The following is a 23560-nucleotide window of genomic DNA, read 5'->3' as shown; positions in this document are numbered from 1 at the left end:
GTCTCTCTCTGTCAAATAAATAAATAAATAAATCTTTAAAAAAAATAAAAAATAAAAATGGACTGGGTGGCTCGATCAGTTAAGCATCTGCCTTCGGTTCAGGTCATTATCCCAGGGTCCTGGGAAGGAGTCCCGCATCGGGCTCCCTGCTCAGTGGAGACTCTGCTTCTCCCTCTCCCTCTGCCCCCACCCCGCCCTGGCTAGTGCTCTCTCTCTCTCAAATAAATAAATAAAATCTTTAAAAAATAAATAAAAATAAAAATTGACTTCTAAATCACACAAGCTTGTGAAGCTTGAGAACCGAAGCCTACTTCTATGACTTAAAGGAAAGGCGCCCGCACAACACAGCCCTCTCCTTGAACAGGATGAGGGAGATTACAGGTGTCTGTGACACTGGGAGAACAGAGTGCCTGGGAGTCTTAAGTTACTGGAAAACAAGTTAAAACAGTTACCTTCATGTTTCCTTGCTGTTAACAGTCACATTTATGTAAAGAAGACATTACCTCAGAGTCAGTCATGCCGCCTTCAGGAACCTTGAGGTTCCTGTTCGATCCCAACATCCCTTCTCAAGGGAGTATAATTCCCTGAGTGCTTGGGTAGAAATAGAATGACCTCATTTCCAAAAAGCTCCAAGAGACCAGCAACCATACTTGTGTAATTTTTATGCATAACGCCTAGAGTAATGTATTTAATATTCACTTTTGTGTTTACCTTGAGAATTTTGGTGACAAATTTAGATACAAACATTTCCTTCATGTATTCATTTCATACATGTTTAGTAGCTCTATAGAGATAAATGATACAGTACCTGCCTTCAAAAGTAATAGCAGTTTTTGAGTGATTCCTATGTGCCAGACACCATTTGAAATATTTTAGTAGCTTTTCTCATTCAGTCTTTACAACAGTTTCATAAGATAGATATTGTTATGACCTCCACTTTGCAGATGGCAAAACTGAGGCACAGGTGAGCAGTTTTCTAATGTCATAGAACTAGGATGTTGCAGAGTCTAAATTGGAATCCAGGTGATCTTGCTCCAGAGCCTGAATTCTTAACCATTGTACTTGATTGACATGGAAGTGCCTTGGGTCTAAAGAGAGAAAACAGACAAATGTACTATGATTGAAGGAATGTGAGAAATCAGAGAGTATTTATCTATTGATCCATGCTACTTGGGACCATGACATACATTTTTAATCAAATTCCCAGCTTTGTATGAGACTGAAAACCATGCCTGGCAAGTACTTCAGCCTAATCCACATTAGGTAGAAACATGCAGACAAGGGGCGCCTGGGTGGCTCAGATGGTTGAGCGTCTGCCTTTGGCTCGGGTCATGATCCCGGGGTCCTGGGATCGAGCCCCGCATCGGGCTCCTGACTCGGCGGGGGGCCTGCTTCTCCCTCTCCCTCTGCCTCTCTCCCTGCTCATGCTCTCTCTCTCTCTCTATCTCTGTGTCTCAAATGAATAAATAAAATATTAAAAAAAAAAAAAAAGAAAGAAAGAAACATGCAGACATAAAAGTTGTTGAAGGAGAGATGTTCCAGAGGAGGAGTTAGATTGAGACCAAGGACAGAGTTCTAACAGAGGATCCAGTATCAGTTCATCAAGGCCAGATACAAGACTGTGTGGGAGACGGAAACAAAGGGAGTTGGTGACAGGTCACAAGAGGCCATGCATGCCATGCCAAGAAGTTAGGGTTTTATCTTGAAGGATTTGCACTTTAGAGGGATCACTCTTGGCTGCACGATGGAGAGGAGATTAGAGAAAGACAAAATGGAGGCAGACAGACTTATCAGGAGACACTTGCAGTCATCCTGGTCAGAGGAGGCAGGGGCTAGGAAATGGAAATAAGTGAATGGATTTCAGAGATATTTGAAGGTTTAATTGTCAGGCTTGATTGGAAATGGGGTACAAATAAGGGAGAAGTTGAGAATGACACCCACATTTCTGCATTAGGCAACTGGTTGAATGGTTGGACCATTTGCTGGCACAGGGAACCTGGCAGGAAGAACAGGTTGGGAGGGGAAAGCAGGTGAGTTTGGAGCAGTTGAGTTTGAAGAGCATGAAGTGCCTATAAATCATCTAAGTGGAAATGTTTGGAAGACAGATTGATATGGATTTAAGTATGAAGCTCAGAAGGGAGGTCGAAGAATTATAGATCTGGGAGTCACAGGCAAATAGATGGTAACTAAAGCCAAGGGAGAGGATGGGGCCACCCAGGACAAGTGTGTAGATTGAGAAAGGTAGAGGACCCAGTACAGAACCCCAAGAGAAAGGGACAGCCAGTGGAAGAAGAGCTTAAAAAGAAGAAGGTACATACAGCCAGAGAGGTAAAAAGAAAATCCAGCTGAGTAAAGAGCACAACTCAAGAGATAGTGAACAATAGTGTCAAATACTGAGAGGTGAAGAAATGAATGGAGTGAGCAGTGTCCCTAGGATTTTGCAATTAGGAGGTCTTTGGTATCCTTGGTGTCAGCACTGAAAGAAGTGTTGGTGGTATAAACTGAGATGTGGTGGGGTGGAGAGTGGGAGGTAAAGTCATGACACCAAATGTAGACAATTCCTTAAGACTTCTGGCTGAGAAGGGGAAGAGGAAGAATGGGGCAGGGGCCATGGGAGAGGTTTTTTTTTTTTTAAGATTTTATTTATTTGTTTGACAGAGACATAGAGAGTGAGCACAGATAGGCAGAGAGGCAGGCAGAGGGAGAGGGAGAAGCAGGCTCTCCACTGAGCAGGGAGCCTGATACGGGCTGGATCCCAGGACCCCAGGATCATGACCTGAGCTGAAGGCAGACGCTTAACCGACTGCGCCATCCAGGCACCCCGGTTTTTTTGTTTTTATTCATTAAGCAGAGATTTGAGCATTTCAATATTGATGAATGTATTTAGTAGGTGAGGGAAAGGCAGACAATGAAGAGGGAGGGAGCAATCAATAGTGCAAGATTCCTGAGAAAGTGGGAGGGTTTGGAATCCAAACCCTGGGTTCTACCCAGGAGGATGGGATATGCCTGGTGGGGGCCAGGGTTTAGAAATGGTGGGGGGGGTGCACCTGGGTGGCTCAGTTGGTTAAGCGACTGCCTTCGGCTCCGGTCGTGATCCCAGGGTCCTGGGATCGAGCCCCGCATCGGGCTCCCTGCTCAGCGGGAAGCCTGCTTCTCCTTCTCCCACTCCCCCTGCTTGTGTTCCCTCTCTCGCTGTGTCTCTCTGTCAAATAAATAAATAAAATCTTAAAAAAAAAAAATGGTGGTGGGAAGTTGAGTTGGTTATCATTGGGTGGCTTATACTTTCCCTATCAGCAGATGTTGAGTCATTTGCTAGGAGTGAAGGGGAAGTGACACGTGTGGGTGGGAGGGATGGTGGCAGATTTGCAGAGAGCAGAGGACATGTGAGAGAGCTGATTTGGAGAATGGAAGAGAACATGTTACAAGGGTCCCAACTGGGTCTAGAGTAAAGTCGGAGAGCCTCCCCGACTGAGATGTACACTTTCAGCCAAATTCCCTGCTTTGAATGAGACTCAGGAGCTTGCCTGGGAAAGTACCTTATCCTGCTCCATAAATACGTTTGAAACATGCATAGACATGTCAGGTACTTGACTGGTCTTGGAACAAATAAATATTTCTTAGAATTAATATTCATTAATGACTCATTAATGATTCATTCTAAGTATTGTGCTTATAGTGGATATGCAGATTCCACAAATCTCATCTTTTCATTAGATTTTAATATCATGACATTGGAATAACTGATATAAAGGGGTGATACTGACTGATAGTTAAGAGCACAGACTTGGGAGTCAATCAAACTTGGGGTTCAATCCTGATTAGGCTACCTATCAGCCATGTGCCCTAAAGCAAGACAATCTCTTGTCTGTAAAATGAGGATGATAAGAAAACTTACCTCATAAGGTTGTTAATGGAGACGATGTATTTGGTGCGATAATATATTGATATATTAACTTTTAAGTTATTAACAAATTTCCTTCCTGGAACTGTTCCTTGTGATCTATTCCATGAAGTAGAGATGGGGCCGGAGGGTAAGGAGGACCAGAGAGAAAAAAAAAGGAGAAAAGGGGTGTTTTCCTAATTTGGAAATCCCTTAAACCATTAATAGGATTATTCTAGGCAGGGACGCCTGGGTGGCTTAGTCGGTTGGGCGTCTGCCTTCGGCTCAGGTCGTGATCCCAGGGTCTTGGGATCAAGTCCCACATCGGGCTCCTTACTCGGCGGGGAGCCTGCTTCTCCCTCTGCCTGCCTCTCTCCCTGCTTGTGCTCTGTCTCTCTCTCCCTGACAAATAAATAAATAAAATCTTAAAAAAAAAAAAAGAGATTATTCCAGGCAATATTTCTGAAGCCAGTAGCAAGAGAAAGATTGTCTCTGGGGCAAGTGATTTTTTTCTGAGAAGTAGAAAAGATTCCCTCTTTCATGGACAGAAGGAAAAGGAGCTGAGAGAGAAGGATGTAGGGGAAGAGGGAAGGTTGTCACTGGAGAGAAGTCCAGACTTATCAGAACCAAGCCTATAGGAATGAGGGCTAACTCAGCTAAGAGGACACTCTACTAATGATCTATGCTCTGTAACAATTTACCCCCCAAATTTGCAGTTGAAGGAAGCAAACAGTTATTTCATAGTTTCTGAGTGCCAGGAACCTAGAGTGGCTTAGCTGAGTGATTTTAGCTAAGATCTCTCATGAGATTGCAGTGAAGCCGTTGGCTTGGCTGCCATCATCTGAAGACTTGAACAGAGCTGGAGAATCTACTCCCGAGCTCACTTACGTGGCTGTTAGCACGAAGCCTGGTTCTCAGCATGTGCATCTCTCCATGTAGGTACTCAAGAAATGGCAGCTGGCTTCCTCCAGAGTAAGGAATCTGAAACAGAGAAGAGGAGAGAAACCAAGACAGAAGTCCAGGGTCTTTTATTACTTAATCTTGGTTGTGTCATATCATCACTTCTGCCCTATTCTTCTGCTGTATTATGTCCCTGGTTCAACGTGGGCGGGGACTGTACAAGAACATGACTACCAGATGAGGATCAGTGAGGGTTATTTTGGAGCCTGGCTATCAGAGACACAGTGAGGGGTTTGCTGGAGCAGCCAGACATGAGTGGGAGCAAACCACCCTGACTTTCCTGGAATTTTGTTCCTCATCTACGGCTCTGCCAATTCAACTTCCTCTTGGCATCATTTGAAGACTTCTCTTTAACAGCAGACTTCCCCTCATCACACAGGGCTTTCCAGCAGAAGTGATGGCCACCAAGCTCTGTGACTTCACTCGTTCCTGCTTAACCTTGTGTACATGACCCCCATCTTGCAATGAGCCCCAAGAAGGGAGCCTGGATTTATCCACGGGCAGGTGTACTCAGGAAACTGCCTTCCTCTCTGGGATTATACTTAAACATACTCTAACTTGGGGGCGCCTGGGTGGTGCCGTGGGTTGAGCATCCAACTCTTGGTTTCGGCTCAGGTTGTGGTCTCAGGGTCTCAGGGTCAGCTCAGGTTGTGGTCTCAGGATCGATCCCCATGTGGGGTTCCATGTTCAGCATGGAGTCGGCTTGGGATTCTCCCTCCCTCTTCCTCTGTCCCTCCCGCTCATTCTCTCTATCTCAAATAAATAAATTTAAAAAAACCCAGCATACTCCAATTTCATGATAATAGCTAATTTTACCAGGTGTGTATTTATCAGAAACTATGAAATAGACTCGCCTTTCAGATGAGGAGATTAAGGTCCAGAGAAGTTAAGTGACTTGGTGAAGGTAATAAATAATAGATGGTGAAACCAAGCTTTGAAACCTATCAGCCTGGTTCTAAATTCATGATCTCAGCTTCTATCCTATATATTCAGCACAGAGTCCAGCGCTAGTAAGTATTCAATAAATGTTGGTCATTATTATCAATTTTCTCAGTGGAAGAAAAGGTACCTTCTAGATTCAAGAAGCTGAAGAATTGGTGTAGTCTATATTCTAAAAGGTAAAGGTTATGTTTTTCTTACTTTTTTTGTACTCTCATTGACAACCCAACAAAGCTTATAAAAAGTTGTATTTACCAAATAGCCATTTTGATCCATGTGCTCACTGACTTGCTCAGTGGTGGATCTAAATTGGCTATGATTCCCATTTGTTTTACCTTCTGTTTATATGGCTTCAATAACCCCAAGTCATTCTTTCAAGTGTTAGTGTCAAGAGCTGCCAATTCTCTTGCCTCAACTGTAACCCACCCTGCTGCCTTCCTTGAGGGCTCTGAAATAAGTAGGGGGTCTGCCATGTTTGAAGTTGGCCTCCACACCAAATCTGAGCTGTGTGACCTTGGGCAAGGTACTTCGGGTTGCTGAGCGCTGTTTCCTCTTTGGAAAATGGGACTCTTGGGAGAATTCAATGAGATAAGACATGTAAAACATTTAGCACAGTGCTTATCACAGAGGAGACGATCTTAGTTAAAGACCATTCTCTCTTTCTCCCAGTAGGGTTTAATTGCTCCAGTCATTGTGGTCCCAAATCATTTTTGTTTTGCCAGCTTATGGCATCCCAAATTCAGCAGATGATATTTAAAAGCATAAGTGTGCCTAGTGATAACGCTATTTGTTTTGTATTTTGTTTACAGTCAAGCCTAATCTCCCCCAATATATTCCCTGAGAGCAGAGGCTATTTCTTATTCATACTTATATTTTCGTTCCCTGTAGTGCTGAGCAAAATGACTGGCATGTGGTAGTATTTAATACCTATCTGCTGACCTAAATTGAAATCAGAGGGTTTGGAAGGGATTGGAACTAAAACAAAATAGGAAATGCTTGAAATAAAAGGTGGGTTTTGGGAGAGGGGAAATTTGTATTTCCAGGAAACATTTCATGTGCTCTGTATAGATTTTCACATTATATATCATGCAGTATCCTCCATGTACATCTTCAAATCAATTAAATAACATTTTAAGTCTTTAAAGGAATATTGGTGGCAGAAATAGAGATTCATCTTTTGAAAATATTTAATATTTTATTTCACAAGCTGAAATGATATGAACACCTAATACTGGAGAAATTATACCATTACTCATATTAATGATTTAACTGGTTTCCCAGAGTAAGTATTTCAGTTTTATTATTGCTTCAAGAGAATTCTTAGAGAGAAAAAGAATTTACCTAGAGGGAGTCAATTTATAGTCTCCATTCAACTAATAGGACACTTGATAATAGATCCCTGATAATATGAATGGGACAAGGAGCCCAAGGCATTTTGCTTTCTCTTCTCTATTGTCTAGTTACACCTGAGTGTAACAAAATATCACCCCTGGATCAACCCAACCATCTGATTCTTCTAGGCCCACATCTGTTGCTTGGCAGCCTGGGGTTGCTGCCTCCTGTTTGGGTGTTCAGGGTCGTGGTTCTTTTTAATCTCCCCGTGCAATGGCACTACCCTTCATTCAATGATGTGTGTCCTGTCCAAGAAATGCCTGATTAAAATTATTTCATTTTCCTAGGTATCTCCCATGTATGTAGGACATATACATGTTATTAAATCTTTTGGTTTTCTCTTGTTTAAAACAAAAAAGAAAGAAAGAAATGCCTGGTCATGGCATAGCTCTTGCAACCTCTTGGGAGGGGATTGGGGTGCTCTCTACCCCCTTCAATGCCATAGAGATGCACTGACTTTTTTAAAAGGCTGAGTCAGGATGGGTTCACAAACAAAATTATGTTTCTCTTTCTTAGGTTGTATTATTGAGTTGGGTCCACTGTTCCAGCCTTCTCCCTCCCTCATGGTGATTTTTTTCCACTCAAGGTTTCCACCATCCACCTCTGCAGTCTGGCTTCTCCTGTTGGGGGGAGGGGGTAAGAAGGAGCTCAGGGAAATGGGGGAGGAGATCCGTCAATGCACATTACTTGGTAATCATGTTTTCTGAGTGAAAAGTTTATTGGTTTGTTTTTAGGCAGAGTCAAAATGTTCCCATATCAAAACAGCCACTTCAAGGCGGCCACATCAAGATGTTCCTGGCATCAAAATGACTGTGTCAAAGCTGTGTGTCAGCAAATTGACTATAACTAAACAGCCTGTATCAAAATGGCTGTAGCCTTACATTGGCACAGGACTTGCCATCAAAGGAATGCTTTCCAGAATGTCAGTGCTGTTTAGGGTAAGATAAGATGAAAAGTTGTTTCTTTCCATTGATGCTCCCCCTTTCAGTTGGGAGCCGGACTTCACCACATGGGACTGGAAGACAAAGAAGCACCGCTTTTTATTCCTAGTGATCTAGTGCCTTCTGTGAGAAAGAATTAGGCACAAATGAACAAAGATGATCCTGCTTTTACCATGGAAATTGTGAAACTCCCATACTAATTTTATAATCATGCCTTTACACTTTGTTCTCATCACAAAAATCTTTGGGAATTATCTACTAAGAATCAGCCAAAAAATTTATGCCAACACGAAATTAAGGCAGACTGGAGTCACTTGCCCACTGCGTACCGCTCCTGTGATCAATCACAAGCCCGAAGACCCATACCACAGGCAAATGCCCTTAACCGCTGCCTCTTCAGACCCCCTGTTAGGTTATAAAACCTTTCCGGGAACGTTTGTTGTTGTTTTAAGATTTATTTTTATTTTATTTTTTTAAAGATTTTATTTATTTATATGACAGAGACACAGCGAGAGAGGGAACACAAGCAGGGGGAGAGGGAGAAGCAGGCTTCCCGCGGAGCGGGGAGCCCAATGCAGGGCTCCATCCCAGGACCCTGGGATCATGACCTGAGCCAAAGGCAGATGCTTAACGACTGAGCCACCCAGGCGCCCCTTAAGATTTATTTTTAAAGTAATCTCTACACCCAACGTGGGGCTTGAACTCACAACCCCAAGATCGATCACATGTTCTACCCACTGCGCCAGCGCCCCCCCCCCCCCGCCCCGCCCAACCTGGAAGGTTTGCTATTAGAAAGCTTTTTTTTAAAGATTTTATTTTTTTTTATTTATTTGACAGAGACACAGCGAGAAAGGGAACACAAGCAGCGGGAGTGGGAGAGGGAGAAGCAGGCAGCCTGATGGGGGCTCGATCCCAGGACCCTGGGATCATGACCTGAGCTGAAGGCAGACGCTTAACGACTGAGCCACCCAGGCGCCCCTAGAAAGCTTTTTTGACCTGTCTCTTCAGGCTCAGAAAGCTTATAGATCAGGCAGAATGTTGCACTGGGTTTGTTATATAGAATGAGCATGGCTCTGTCCCTAACTTAACTGTCTCACCTTTTCCTTGACTTTTGACGTATCACGCTCTCTTGGCTTTTTCTTGCCTCGCCGGCTGCTCCTTCTCAGTCATTTTCTGTCTTCCATTTCTCTATCTGACCTCTAAATGTTGGAGTGCCTCAGTGCTCAGTCCTGCGCTCTCTTCTCTAAGAATAACTCTCTCCCTCGGAGAGCTCATTCAGTTCTGTGACTTTAAATAGCATCTGTGTGCTGATTGCTCCAAATATATATTTCCAGCCCTAACCTTTCCCAGGATGCCAGATTCACATATCCAATATCCTTACGTGAATATCTAAGAGGCATCTCAAATTTATAGGTCCAAAATATTTCCCTACCCAAGTCTGTTCTTCTAGTCTTCTCCATCTTGGTGTCAAATGAACTACGTAGCTGCCCAAGCCACAAACACAGAAGTTATCCCTGATTCTTTTTCTCACCTGATTCTTTTTCCCATATATATATATATATATATATATATATATATATATATATATATAAATACTACTAAACATATATATATATATATATATATATATAAATACTACTAAACAGACAATTCCCAACTTATGATGGTTCGACTTAGGATTTTTCAACTTTACAATGGTCCAACAGTGCTATGTGTTCAGTAGGAACCATACTTTGAATTTTGAATATTGATCTTCTCCTAGGCTAGTGACAGGGGTAGAGGTACTAAACTCTCTCATGATGCTGGACAGGGGCAGCAAGCTACAGCTCCCACTCAGCCATGTGATCATGAGGGTCAACAACGAGTACACTTACATCCGTCGTGTACCCATACATCTATTCTGTTTTTCACTTTCAGTACAGTGTTGAATAAATGACATAAAATACTCAACACTTCATTATAAGACAGACTTTGTGTTAAATGATTTGTCCAACCGTAGGTTAATGTAAGTGTTCTGAGCACATTTATGATAGGCTAGGCTAAGCTATGATGTTTGGTGGGTTAGGTGTATTAAATACATTTTCTACTTATGATATTTTCAACTTACAACAGGTTCCACTGGGACGTAAACCCATTGTAAGTCGAGGTAGGCCTGTAGTTCTACCTTCAAAACATATCTGGACTATATTGCCTTCCTTTGTCCTCCACTGCCACAATCCTAATCTAAGCCACCATCATCTCTTACCAGGACTATTGCAATGGCCTCTTAGCAATTCTCCCCATTTCTTTTCTGGCTCCTTCTCATCACTTAGGTCTCAGATGACAGGTCAAGGCTCAGAGAGGACTTCCCAAACAACCCTATTGGGAGAACCTTTCTTTCCCCTGTTCTCCAACAACTCACCGTGATGACTATCTTCATAGAACTCACAACAATGTATAATTTTTTTTTTTTTGAGATTCCATTTATTTGTGAGAGAGAGAATGAGAGACAGAGAACATGAGAGGGAGGAGGGTCAGAGGGAGAAGCAGACTCCCTGCTGAGCAGGGAGCCCGATGTGGGACTCGATCCCGGGACTCTAGGATCATGACCCGAACCGAAGGCAGTCGCCTAACCAACTGAGCCACCCAGGCGCCCACAACAATGTATAATTATCTATTTCCTTCCTATTGACCATGGCCCCTGCTAGAATATAAGCTCCATGGGAGCAGGGAGTTGAACTCTTTTCTTCTCCACTCAGTTTTCAAGATTTATCACAGTGCCTGTCCCACAGTAGGCTCTTGACAAGTATTTGGTGGAAAGAATGAATTCAAGTCTTTACAAAACAGAAAATCTCATTGGGATTCCAGAAATTTAGGAACTGTCAATATTTGTTGTTGCTAGAAACACCCCATTCAGATTGGCAATATATATACATATATCAAATATGGGGAATGTTTATTTTTTATTTTTTTGAAGATTTTATTTATTTATTTGAGAGAGAGAGACACAGCGAGAGAGGGAACACAAGCAGGGGGAGCGGGAGAGGGAGAAAAAAAAAAGAGAGGGAAGCCCAATGTCGGGCTCGATCCCAGGACCCTGGGACCATGACCTAAGCTGAAGGCAGATGCTTACCGACTGAGCCACCCAAGCGCCCCCAGGAATGTTTATTTAAAGGCATTAAATTAAGACTATTTTAAGGTCCAGTACTAAATAATTCTGTAAAGACTACAGCTTACTTTGTCCCAACCGGAACACCGGGATGGTGACTATTTGTGTTTATTGGTACCACCTGGTTCAGTCACCGATCATTAACAATAACTAAAGGTGAGCACCTGGGTGGTTCAGTTGGTTTAGTGACTGCCTTCGGCTCAGGTCATGATCCCGGGGTCCTGGGGTCGAGCCCCACATCGGGTTCCTGGCTCAGCAGAGAGCCTGCTTCTCCCTCTGACCCTCTATCCTCTCATGCTGTTTCTCTCTCGCTTGTTCTCTAATAAATAAATAAATAAAATCTTTAAAACAAAACAATAACTAAAGGTGTTCTTTTACATAGGTGTTTGTTTTTTAAGATTTTATTTATTTATTTGAGAGAGAGCAATAGAGCACAAGCAGGGGGAGCTGCAGAGGGAGAAGCAGGCTCCCCACTGAGCAGGGAGCCTGACGTGGGGCTCGATCCCAAGACCCCAGGTTCATGACCTGAGCTGAAGGCAGCTGCCCAACCAACTGAGCCACCCAGGCACCCCCTACATAAAGTTTTATAAAAGATTTAGTTGGGAAGGGGCACCTGGGTGCCTCAGTCGTTAAGCGTCTGCCTTCAGCTCAGGTCATGATCCCAGGGTCCTGGGACTGAACCTCATGTCGGGTTCTTTGCCCGTGGGGAGCCTGCCTCTCTCTCTCCTCCCTGCTCATGCTCTCTCTCGCTCTCTCTCAAATAAATAAAATCTTTAAAAAAAAATTGGGAAATACAGGAAGAAAAGAGAAAAAGTAATTGAGGAGGAAGCATGGGGAAAGAAGACTGAGCAAAGTGTCAGGAGGCTTAACTTTGGGTTGGTGGAAATAGAGCAAGGAAATCAAGTTTTCGGTTTTAAATTGGTTACTAAAGAGTGTTGCATATTTGCCAAGTAGCTCCCCTATGTGGCACGCATTATCTTCGAATCTCCAGGAAGAGTCTACTACACACAGCTGCCTCTCATGAACTTAAGGTGGGAAATTTAGGAAGAGAAGCTGCAACCCACCCTTGGGTCACTGCCAGTTGAACATAAAGGAACAGCTGCAAGATGCAGAGTGAAGAATGGGAATTCTACAGAAGCCAGAAATCAAACCCTGAGGTTACCAAGAGAATGGAGAGCTCAGAAAAGCTGCAGGGAGTTGCGGGAGAGCATTGGTTTTCCCCTCAGACATGGGATGGGGTTTCCAGATAAGCTTATGTAAATCTCAAGGTGATATCACTTAGCAAACACTCCAGGAGCCCCTGACTAGGTGAATCAGCTCATAAATATTAATCACTCCTTACCATAGTATTAGTCCTCATTAGGGATGATAGGTTCTGCCTGTTCCAATTTGGATACTCTCTTCATTCTATCTTGCTTTATTTGTTTCTATTTTCCCCTATGGTTCCATACTCCACCCTAGACCATGTAAGCCACACTGAGAGGTCACTGTTTTTTTTATTATTCCTAGAATTGGTTAGCCAGAGCAAAAAATTAAATTTATGAACTCTATGTGGTGGGAGAAGTCTAGTGAAAACTAAATTTTAAGCAATAATACATAGAAAACCAAAAAGTTTCTATAAAGAGCATATTCAATTCAAGTACATCATTTGTTCATTGAACTCAACAAATATTTATGTGCCAGATACTCTACTAGGTTCTTGAACTTTAAATGAATAAAACCCAAATACTTCTCTTGATGAGTTCACAGTCCAATGGGGTTATATAAACAAATAATTACAATGCAGTATGGTAAGCACAAGATATGGTAATAATCACAGCATTTATGAGATCATTGAAGAGCGACACCTAGTTAAGCCTGCCAGAGTTAGGGATGGTGTTTTGAATGAGCTGGCAACTGAGCTGGATCTCAAAGGATGTGAAGAGTTAGTCAGGTAGAGATGGGGAGGGAAATTAGGTTTGGGGTTGGAGTAGGAGAGGTGAATGGAAGTGGAGATGTGCCTTCTAGAAAGGACACCATTGACAAAGTTGTGAAGGAAAAAAAATGCATAGGCTACATAGGAAACTCCAAGCAGTTTTGGGTTGCTGAAGGCAAGAGTAAGTTGTAAATGAAGCTAGAGAGAAAGGTAAGGGCTAGACAATGGTGGGCTCTGAATGCTATGTTAAAAAGAGTAGACCAGGGGCGCAGTGGGTTAAGCATCTGCCTTCAGCTCAGGTCATGATCCCAGCGTTCTGGGATCGAGCCCCACGTCAGGCTCCCTGCTCAGTGGGAAGCCTACATTTCTCTCTCCCTCTGCCTGCGGCTCCCCCTGCTTGTGTTCTCTCTCTGTCAAATAAATAAATAAAATCTTAAAAAAAAAAAAAAAAAGAAGAGTAGACCAGGTTGCCTGGGTAGCTCAGTCCATTAAGTGTCTGCCTTCAGCTCAGGTCGTGATCCCAGGGTTTGAACCCCCATTGGGCTCCCTGCTCAGCAGGAAGTCTGCTTCTCCCTCTGCCCCTCACCCAGCTTGTGCTCACTGGCTCTCTCTCAAATAAATAAGGAAAAATCTTTTTTAAAAAAAGATTTTTTTTGACATTTATTTGACAGAGAGAGAGCACAAGTAGGCAGAGCAGCAGGCAGAGGGAGAGGGAGAAGCAGGCTCCTCGCTGAGCTGGGAGCCCGATGCGGGGCTTGATCCCAGGCACTCCAAATAAATAAAATCTTAAAAAAAAAAAAAGAGTAGACCATCCTGTCTGCAATGGACAAACACTTGAGGGTTTTAAGGCAGAGGAGTGGCGTGACAAGATTTTCAAGTAAATTACTTCAGTGACTGTGGAAAAGGGTTGTAGCATCTGTGGTTGTACCAAGTTTAAGGCAGACAAAACAAAGGAGACTTGTTAGCAAACTGCTGTTCTAGTCTAGGGAAAAGATGAAGAGTGGGGCACCTGGGTGGCTCAGTTGGTTAAGCATCTGCCTTCAGTTCATGGCCTTGATAACTGGGTCCTTGGATCCAGCCCCACATCGCAAGGGCTCCCTGCTCAGTGGGCAATCTGCTTCTCCCTCTGCCTCTGCCACTCCCCCTACCTGTGCTCTCTCTCTCTCCCTTTCTCTGCGTCAAATAAATAAATGAAATCTCTAAAAAAAAAAAAAAAAAAAAAAAAGATGAGAGCCCTATCTGAGGCATGGATAGATGGATAGTGAAGATGGAGAGGCAGGAATAGATCAAGCAATGTTTAGGAAGTTAAATAGTAATGGCATGGTAATTGATTGGATTTGAGAAATTAAAGAGAGAGACTATCAAAGAATTCTCTCTTCGATGGCAAATATAGATAACAAGGTCATGAGCTAAGATGGTGTCTACAGGAGGAGAAACTAGTTTAATGGAGAAGATGAAGAGCTCTATTATAAACATGCCAAGTCCCAGCTGCCTGGGGACAGCCAGAATGAGCCAGAATAAACAAGAACTGAGGGGAGAGAGCTGAGATGGAGGCACCGCATTGGAATTCGTCTCTACACAGGTGGAAGTTGAAACACTAAGGATGCATCAGATCACTTATAGACCACCATGTAAAAAGATGATAAAACTTTGTTGATGGATATAAAATAGGAGAGACATACCATATTCTTGAAAATTCAATATTATACAGAGGCAATTCTCTTTAATGTAGGAGAATTTTGTTAAATTTACAGTTAAATTACCAACAGGGTGCTTTGTGAAATTTGACCAGTTGATTCTAAAATGCACATGGAAGGGGTGCCTAACTGGCTCAGTCCATAGAGCATGCAACTCTTGATCTTGGGGTTGTAGGTTCAAGTCCCATGTTGGGTGTAGAGATTCCTTAAAAATAAAATCTTTAGGGGCACCTGGGTGGCTCAGTTGGTTAAGCGTCTGCCTTCGGCTCAGGTCATGATCCCAGGGTCCTGGGATTGAGCCCCACATCGGGCTCCCTGCTCTGTGGGAGGCCTGCTTCTCCCTTTCGCACTCCCCCTGCTTGTGTTCCCTCTCTTGTTATGTCTCTATCTGTCAAATAAATAAATCTTTAAAAAAAATAAATAAAATAAAGTGCATGTGGAAGACTTCATACTAAGAATAGGCAAAGCAACTCTGAAAAAGAAAAAGAAGAAGAGGTGGAAATTAACATAGAAATTAACACTGTGGTACTAAAGCATAAAGAGCTAAATGGACCAATTAGACCAATTAAATAAGACAGAGAGCTACACATATGAGAGATCTTGGTATATGATAGAAGTGAAAGTACAAAGCAAAAAGGACGAGCTGGACTATTCAATAAATGGTCCTGGGTCCACTGGCTATCCATATAAGGAAAAATTAGATCCTTCTCACTGTACACATAAATAAATATCAAGTGAAGTAAAGACTTCAATGTGAAAGGCAGAATAGTCAAGCTTTCAGAAGATAATAGAGGAAAATACATTCATTACTTCCAGGTAGGGAAGGCTTTCTTAAGACATGAAAAACTTATACCATAAACAAAAAAGATGATAAATTAAAAATAAAATTTCTATTTCAGTAAGAATACCATAAACAATGTTAAAAGATAAGGCTAGAAAATATTTGCAATTCAAATAACTGAACAAAGATTAGGACACAGCAAATATGGAGAGAGAACTTTAAAAAATCAATAAGAAAAAGACAAAAATGCAATAGAAAAAAAATCATCAAGGCATGTGAATAGGCAATTCGTAGAAGTGAAACACAAATTGCCAAGAGCATATGCAAAGATGCTTAAACTCTCTAGAGGAAAATGCAAAATGTAAAACTGGATTGCTTTTTATACATATGAGAATGGTAAAATTTAAAAATCTGATAATGTGTAATATTGGTAAGGTTGTGAAGAAACTCTTATATTCTACTGATGGAACTGTAGATTGGCACAACAGTCATGGACAGCAATTTGCCAATATTTTGTAGCATGGAATAAGTGTGCACCTTACTATATAGTAATTCAATTTCTGGACGTATATCTAGAGAAACACTTACACATATGCCCAGGAAAATTGCTTTAAGGATGGTCACTGCTCTATTGTTTGCAATGATAAAATTGGAAACAACCATCCGTAGTGGAATGTGTAAATTAATAGTGGACTATTTATATGGTGCAAAACTATATAGCAGTTAAAATGGGTGGAGGGCACCTGGGTGGCTCAGTTGTTAAGTGGCTGCCTTTGGCTCAGGTCATGATCCCAGAGTACTGGGATCGAGTCCCACATCGGGCTCCCTGCTCAGTGGGAAGCCTGCTTCTCCCTCTCCCACTCCCCCTGCTGTGTTCCTGCTCTCGATGTCTTTGTCTCTGTCAAATAAATAAATAAAATCTTTAAAAACAAAAAATGGGTGGACTAGATCTGTGAAGCAGTAACAGACCCAGTAACATATAAATCTTAAAAGCACAATACTGAATGCAAAAAGAAATTCTAGGATATATTATGTATATGACAATTTCATGACGACAAATCAAACATTAATAGAAAAACTCATCAAAGGATTTGCTTACACTCATGTGCATGCATGGGAAAGATACATACTAACAGAATAGTCATGACATATTATTAGTACCCAGGAGAGAAAGGGATTGGGTGGGGTATAAAGAGGACTTCGCTATATTTACAACATTCTATCTCTTTTTTAAAGATCTGTATTAAAAATAGTAACTGGGAGGTGAAGAGGTAGTGAAAACAGTGAGTATAATCTATTTTTCAAAAAGTTCAGATGGAAAAAGGAAGAAGATTTGATGGTGACTTAAGGAGGCTGCTGATTTGGGAGCCCCCCCCAACATTTTTATTATGACAAATTTTTAAACATACAGATAAGTTGGAAGAATTGTACAGTAAACATCTATGTATTCACCACCTATGTTCTACAAAGAGGTTTGCTATATTTGGTTTATTATGGATCTATCCGTCTATCCATCCATCAATCCATCTTATTTTTTGGATGCATTTCAAAGAAAGTTGCAGAGTTTGGTGCACTTCATTGGTGGGGAGCTTTTTGATTATATGGGAGAGATTAACACGTTAAGTTGAAGAAGGGAGCCAATGTTGAAAAAGTGTGGTTGAAAGAAAAAAAAGAGGGAAAATAATTGCTTCAGCCCTGAAATCGGTGAGAGGGTTTGGCTTTTGAAAAAGATGAGGGGGGAGCCTGGGTGGCTCAGTCGTTAAGCGTCTGCCTTTGGCTCAGGTCATGATCCCAGGGTCCTGGGATCAAGCCCCACATTGGGCTCACTGCTCAGTGGGAAGCCTGCTTCTCCCTCTCACACTCTCCCTGCTTGTGTTCCCTCTCTCGCTGTCTCTCTCTCTGTCAAATAAATAAATAAAAATCTTTTGAAAAAAAAAAAAAAAGAAAAAGATGAGGGACCACTGATCCTTAAAGCTGAAGGAAAAAGTGGTGGAGGGGTGGGGATTTTGAAGGAGGCCTTGCTCAGTGGCCTCCATAGGCAGAAACATTTGTTGGGAATGAGAACTGGGAGTTGACTAAGTCTTGCGGAGAGAAACAATGATTAGGTGGATTTACTGAACAGAACAGGAGAGGGAACTGACCAAAGACAAACTAAGGGAATGACGGAGTCTCTGAGGGGCCAGTTGAGCTTGAATCTGTAGCAGCATAAGAGCCTAGGGTATGTGATTTTCTCAGCTGTTTGAGAAGGAGGAGCAGAAGAAGAGAGATTGTGGGAATGATCCAGAGCTGATGCAGCAGGACAGGATGCAAGGGAATGGAAGAGATAAGCGTGAATATTTCGGATGGGCAATCATTAGTCCCAGGCAGGGCTTGGAACTAAGAGTCGAGGAATAAGATAAAGAGATCAATAGATTTGAATTCTCGTGAAATGGAGAGATGGCCCCTTTGCTGAATCACAAACTTGGAAAGAAATTTTGTTCTAAATAGGCTTGTTGCTACCATTTCAAACACAGACACACAGCGCAGAAGACATGGCTTATGAACTGTCCTGTTGCAGCCGTCATCACATCTCTTTTTTTTAACATTTTATTTTCAAGGGATGCCTGGGTGGCTCAGTCTGTTAAGCGTCTGCCTTCAGCTTAGGTCATGATCCCAGGGTCCTGGGATCGAGTCCCACATTGGGCTCCTTGCTCGGCTGGGAGCCTGCTTCTCCCTCTGCCTTCTCTGCCTGCCACACCCCCTGCTTGTGCTCTCTCTCTCTCTCTCTCTCTCTGACAAATAAATAAATCAAACCTTTAAAAAAAAAAAAAGATTTTATTTTTAAGTAATCTCCACACCCAATGTGGGGCTTGAACTCATAACCCCGAGATCAAGATTTACATGCTTTACCTACCGAGCCAGCCAGATGCTCCACATCTCTCTATTTTGACAGAAATTTTATCCAATTCGGGCACCAAAAAACATGCACCAAAGTATAATATTTGAAACCCATCTCTCTCATCCCCATAATTCTTAGTCACCGGTTGGAAAGGAAATGCTTCTAGTCCTCTATCCTCTCTCTCTCTCTTTTTTTAATATTTAGTTTTTTATTGTTATGTTAATCACCATACATTACATCATTAGTTTTCGATGTAGTGTTCCATGATTCATTGTTTGTGCATAACACCCAGTGCTCCATGTAGAATGTGCCCTCTTTAATACCCATCATCAGGCTAACCCATCCTCCCACCCCCCCTCCCTGTCCTCTATCCTCTCTTTTACCCTTCTCCCCTTAATGGTTTAGTACTTTCTCACTTCTTCAGCTTATCACTATGAATCCCCTTTCTCATCTCTTGTGTCTGTCATTGTTTTGTTTTGTTTTTAAAGATTTTATTTATTTATTTGACAGGGAGAGACACAGTGAGAGAGGGAACACAAGCAGGGGGAGTGGGAGAGGGAGAAGCAGGCTTCCCGCCGAGCAGGGAGCCCGATGTGGGGCTCGATGTGGGGCTCGATGTGGGGCTCAATGTGGGGCTCGATCCCAGGACCCTGGGATCATGACCCGAGCCGAAGGCAGGCGCTTAACAACTGAGCCACCCAGGCGCCCCGTGTCTGTCATTGTTAATCATCCTTTCCACTGACCCACCTGGAACCATCATTGCATTGCAAATAAAATACTTTACATTCTTAATATCTCTTCTTATAAGTGTACTCTCCTTGCCTTGAATTAAGGGGCCTACTTCAAGGCTAAGATTTGCCCTGCAAATTCCTCTAGTTGGGGCTGTTTATTCTCTTTCTTCTGCTGTGCGTAGAGGAAGTCAGGAAGCAGGGGGTGGCATTTGGCTGACCGCCCAATGCTACTTCCAGACCATCACTCTTTCACTCTCTTGTAAAGGCTCATCCTTCTCTTAAGGATGAGCTCCACCACTCTCCTCCTTCCTGCCACTAACCAACCTCCTGGTTGCTTTCTTTCATTCTCCAAAGCCCTTGAGACTAAAATCACAGCTGCCCTCTTCATCCCACCTCCTACCATCATCCTGGAGTTCAATAACTTAGCTTCCAATTTTTGTAACTCCTTAACCCTAGTGATTTTGTCCTCCATTCTACTTTAGTTATCTACTTCCCAGGACCACCTTCCATATCATGTCATCACTCAGACACTGCACCTCTGCAATCTTAAATTCCAATGGCCCACTTTCTGACTACTAGTTTCTAAACTTCTAGCTCCTCCCTGGTTGTCTTGCTAAGGATGTCCAATGGGGAGATGACCAATAAAACTTTCCAGATTTCTTATTCTTTTTTTTTTTTAAATATTTTATTTATTTATGGGGCACCTGGGTGGCTCAGTAGGTTAAGCTTCTGCCTTCGGCTCAGGTCATGATCCCAGAGTCCTGGGATCGAGCCCCGCATTTGGCTCCCTGCTCAGCGGGGAGTCTGCTTCTCCCTATCCCTCTGCCTGCCACTCCCCCTCCTTGTGCTTTCTCTCCCTCTTTCTCTGCTCTCTGTCAAAAAAATAATAAAAATCTTTAAAAAAAAAGAGAGATTTTATTTATTTATTTGAAAGAGAGAGCACACGCATGGGGGAGGGGGCTAGGGGAAGAGGGAGAAGCAGGCTTCCCACTGCGCTGGGAGCCGGATGCAACTCAGGGCTTGATCCCAGGACTCTAAAATCATGACCTGAGCTGAAGGCTGACACTTAACCGAGACACCCAGGAGCCCCGATTTTTTATTCTTAATACTAGCAATCAACCCCGATCAATAATGGTGAGACTTTCAGGTGCTATGATGGTCATCTTCATCCATGTTTAGATGATGGGCAACTGGGGATATATTTGGGGAATTTTTTGTCTTTGCTCACAAGAGTCTTAAATAGGCTTTGGCTGTTATAATCAGTGTCTTGACACCTTGCTTATACCAGAGGCAAAATGAAAATGGGCCAGTATAGCCTTCATAAGTTGACCAATTATAATACTGCTCTCAGGGTAGTATGAGGACAGTGGAATCACTCTAAAAATCTCTCCTTTAGAATAATTTGGCTTTTTTTTGTTTCTTATTGCATCTTTTGAAGACTCTAGAACCACAAAGCTAAGGAAGTGATCATTTTCTTTGGCTAGGGTGAAGTAAGTTGGCCTTTCTATAGTTACTAGAGAAACACAGAAATTAATTTGCTAAAGATTATCCTCTTCATAGATTGTGTTAGTTAATAGATGGTTGGTACTGTGTATTCCAGACAGAGCTGGATTACTCAAAAGATGTGTTTAGAACACTGGCAGAAGTAGGAACACACAGAAGCACGTACAACATTTTTAAGAGTTTGAAGTTTGCCATTTCTAAAACAAGTTCTGTAATGGTCATCACTGAAAAAAAATCAGAACTTTCTTGCTCTTTCTGACACTTGGCAAAAAAAAATTTTTTTAATTACATGGGGTGAGGTGGGCACCTTATTATTTCCAGTGTTTAGGACCTCTAAAGGTTTTAATTAGGCACTGATGTCAGGCGCTCTTGTGGTTCCATCTGAGTGCTTTTATTCTTTTTGCATTCCTGTAGTTGAATGCTGAGGTGAGGTCATTATTTTGGAGGAGTGTTTGCCAAGAAGAAATGACTGGTGGAGGTCTGTTTGTCTCTCTGGTCTGTTCCACTGCTTTCCCAAATGATACTGTTATTGGTTGGTACAAATAGTGACCTTCTCTTAGGGGACATGGGTCTGGTATTAAAAACAACAACAACAACAAAAAAACCCCAGGAAGATTCCTAAGCTTTTCTTGTATTGATGAATGCCTATGATCAAACATTTTCTAATTTATACCACTCTCAAATGTTGCTGGAGGAGAGTTGGTGCTCCTTATGCTCTCTACATCAACCTCAGTTTCCCCATTTAGAATACGCTCTTTCTGCCTGACCTGCTTCCAAACTTGACTCATGCCCTAGCTTGGTTTTTTATCCAACTTCTTTGTACCCAGAATACAGTGAAACAAATGGCAGTCACCCAACCACTTGAGGCTTGCTGTCCTATGCTCTTGAACAAAGAGACTGAGAAAGAAACAGTTCCTTTGAAATTCAGACCTCTGCTAGAGAATAGGGAATATATTCTCCTTTATCGCATTAGATTTTAAGACTCAGGATGCAGGATGCTCTCTTGATGAGGGACAGACAAGGTTGAAAAGGGGAACATACTGAGCAATGAGGAACAGCTGAGAGCTACAAAGATAGGGCTGTGCTCATGTATAAATAGAAATGTTGCTGCTGCCCTGATGAATCAGACCAGATGTTTCTCTGATGTCTCTGTTTGGTCCTTTGGTTTAAAAAAAAAAAAAAAGTATAATTTTGCTAAAATTATATGTGGGGCCAGGAATGTGGCACAAATGCTTTAAGCTTAAATAATATGTAAAATAATGAAATTACTTTACTGAGGAAACCTTTATCAACAAGAAAATTATCCAGTTAGAGGACAGAAAGGAGCAGGAAGCAAACAATCTGTTGATGGGGTTGATGCATTGGGATTCAGGAGCTCTGAATTCTGATACTTCTTCTGTCACTCGTTGGGTGACCTTGGGCAAGTCATGTCATTTTCCTGGGTCTAGGTAATGTTTCTTTTTTCTTTTTCTTTTTTTTTAATGGGGGTGGGCAGGGGAGAATGGGGGTTGCATGTCTGGGATCACTGAATTGATTTTTTTTTTTTAAGTGTTTTTTGCAGCCCCAAACATTTATGAACCCAGCCAGGTTTTCTTTTTCAGTTTAATTTCTTGCTTCCTGGCTTCTGGTTTCATTGAGGGGTTGATATGTGAAAGACACCATGGGGGATGAACATGAATAATGCAAGCCCTCTGCCCTCTAGATGCTTATGACCTAATAGCAGATATTAGAGTTACACGGAGGACTGTACCATAATATATACATGGGTGGTTCCAGCAGACAGACAAGAACAAATGCCATGAGAACTCAGAGGGGGCAGAGATCATTGCCAGCTTGGAGGATAGGAAATGAATTGCAGGAGGAGGACACTGGCATTAACCTGGGGAGGAGAGGAGGGGAGCTTGAAGGTTGGCAAGTTTTTAGCAGGCAGAGATGGAGGAAAGGCCATTCCTGATATCAGAAACAAGGAGAGGTAAGGAGCTAGGAAAGTGCTGGAAGTATTTGGGGAATAGTGGGCCGTTTGTGTTGGCTGGTCACAGGCAACGGGGCAGGTAGTGATGGGGGCTTGGGACCCTATTGGGTAGGCCCTTTTAATCTTGGTAGAATATACGTTTTACTTAATAGGTAGCAGAGAGCTGTTTTTTGAGCTTGGACATGACCTGGTCTGAACTGAGCTTTAGGATAATTCACTTACTGCAGAGTGTAGGATAAACTGGAGGTGGAAAGGCCTCAGGGGAAGGACAGCTACAAAGCTAATGCTTTTAGCATGGTGAAAGCTAACCAAGCCTGCGTTAGAATGGCGTCACTAGGAACAGAAAGCAGGGGTTGATTTATGCTAGGGTGGAGGAGAAAACTGAAAGGTAACTCCATGTTCAAGCAAGTCTGAGGTAGAACCTACCAGTTCCACTGAACATAAAAAGGATCCACAAAGGGAAGGGTGTTTGGGCCAAGGACGGGGGGAGGGAGTTCACTTTCCATGCACTGAGTCTGAAGTACGGGAAGCATATCTTAGTGGAGGTGTTCAACATTTACAGACTCCTGACCCGACCCCCAGTCCTGTGGATGGGGCTGGGGAGGGAGATCTTAAAGTCAACACTATCCAAGTGAGAGTTGAACCCACAGAAGTGAATAGATGACCAGGGAATTGGAGACAGAGACAGGAGCAAGACGAAGACGGACAACAGAATCTCAAGAAATGTCTAAATTCTTCCCTTACAATGAACGGGGCATGGTCAGTGTTGTAGTGTATAATCAGAAGAGTGCTGCATCATTGTGTCCAAGGGGAAAGAGAATAT

The 23560-nt window shown here is 42.5% G+C and overlaps 1 long non-coding RNA gene across 1 annotated transcript; it reads right to left on the bottom strand.

The window, feature by feature from the left end:
• Nucleotides 1-206: 206 nt before the first annotated feature.
• Nucleotides 207-9358, bottom strand: LOC118013720. The gene is made up of 3 exons (XR_004680100.1): nt 9210-9358; nt 4769-4861; nt 207-1088 (listed from the first exon to the last, which is right to left on the bottom strand). It is a non-coding gene; the product is annotated as an uncharacterized LOC118013720 (long non-coding RNA).
• Nucleotides 9359-23560: the final 14202 nt, after the last annotated feature.

The sequence above is a fragment of the Mirounga leonina genome, unplaced genomic scaffold (genome assembly GCF_011800145.1).
Source record: "Mirounga leonina isolate KUSES-001 unplaced genomic scaffold, KU_Mleo_1.0 Mir_154, whole genome shotgun sequence".
Classification (NCBI taxonomy): Eukaryota; Metazoa; Chordata; class Mammalia; order Carnivora; family Phocidae; genus Mirounga; species Mirounga leonina.
This window is presented reverse-complemented; position numbering and strand designations above follow the sequence as displayed.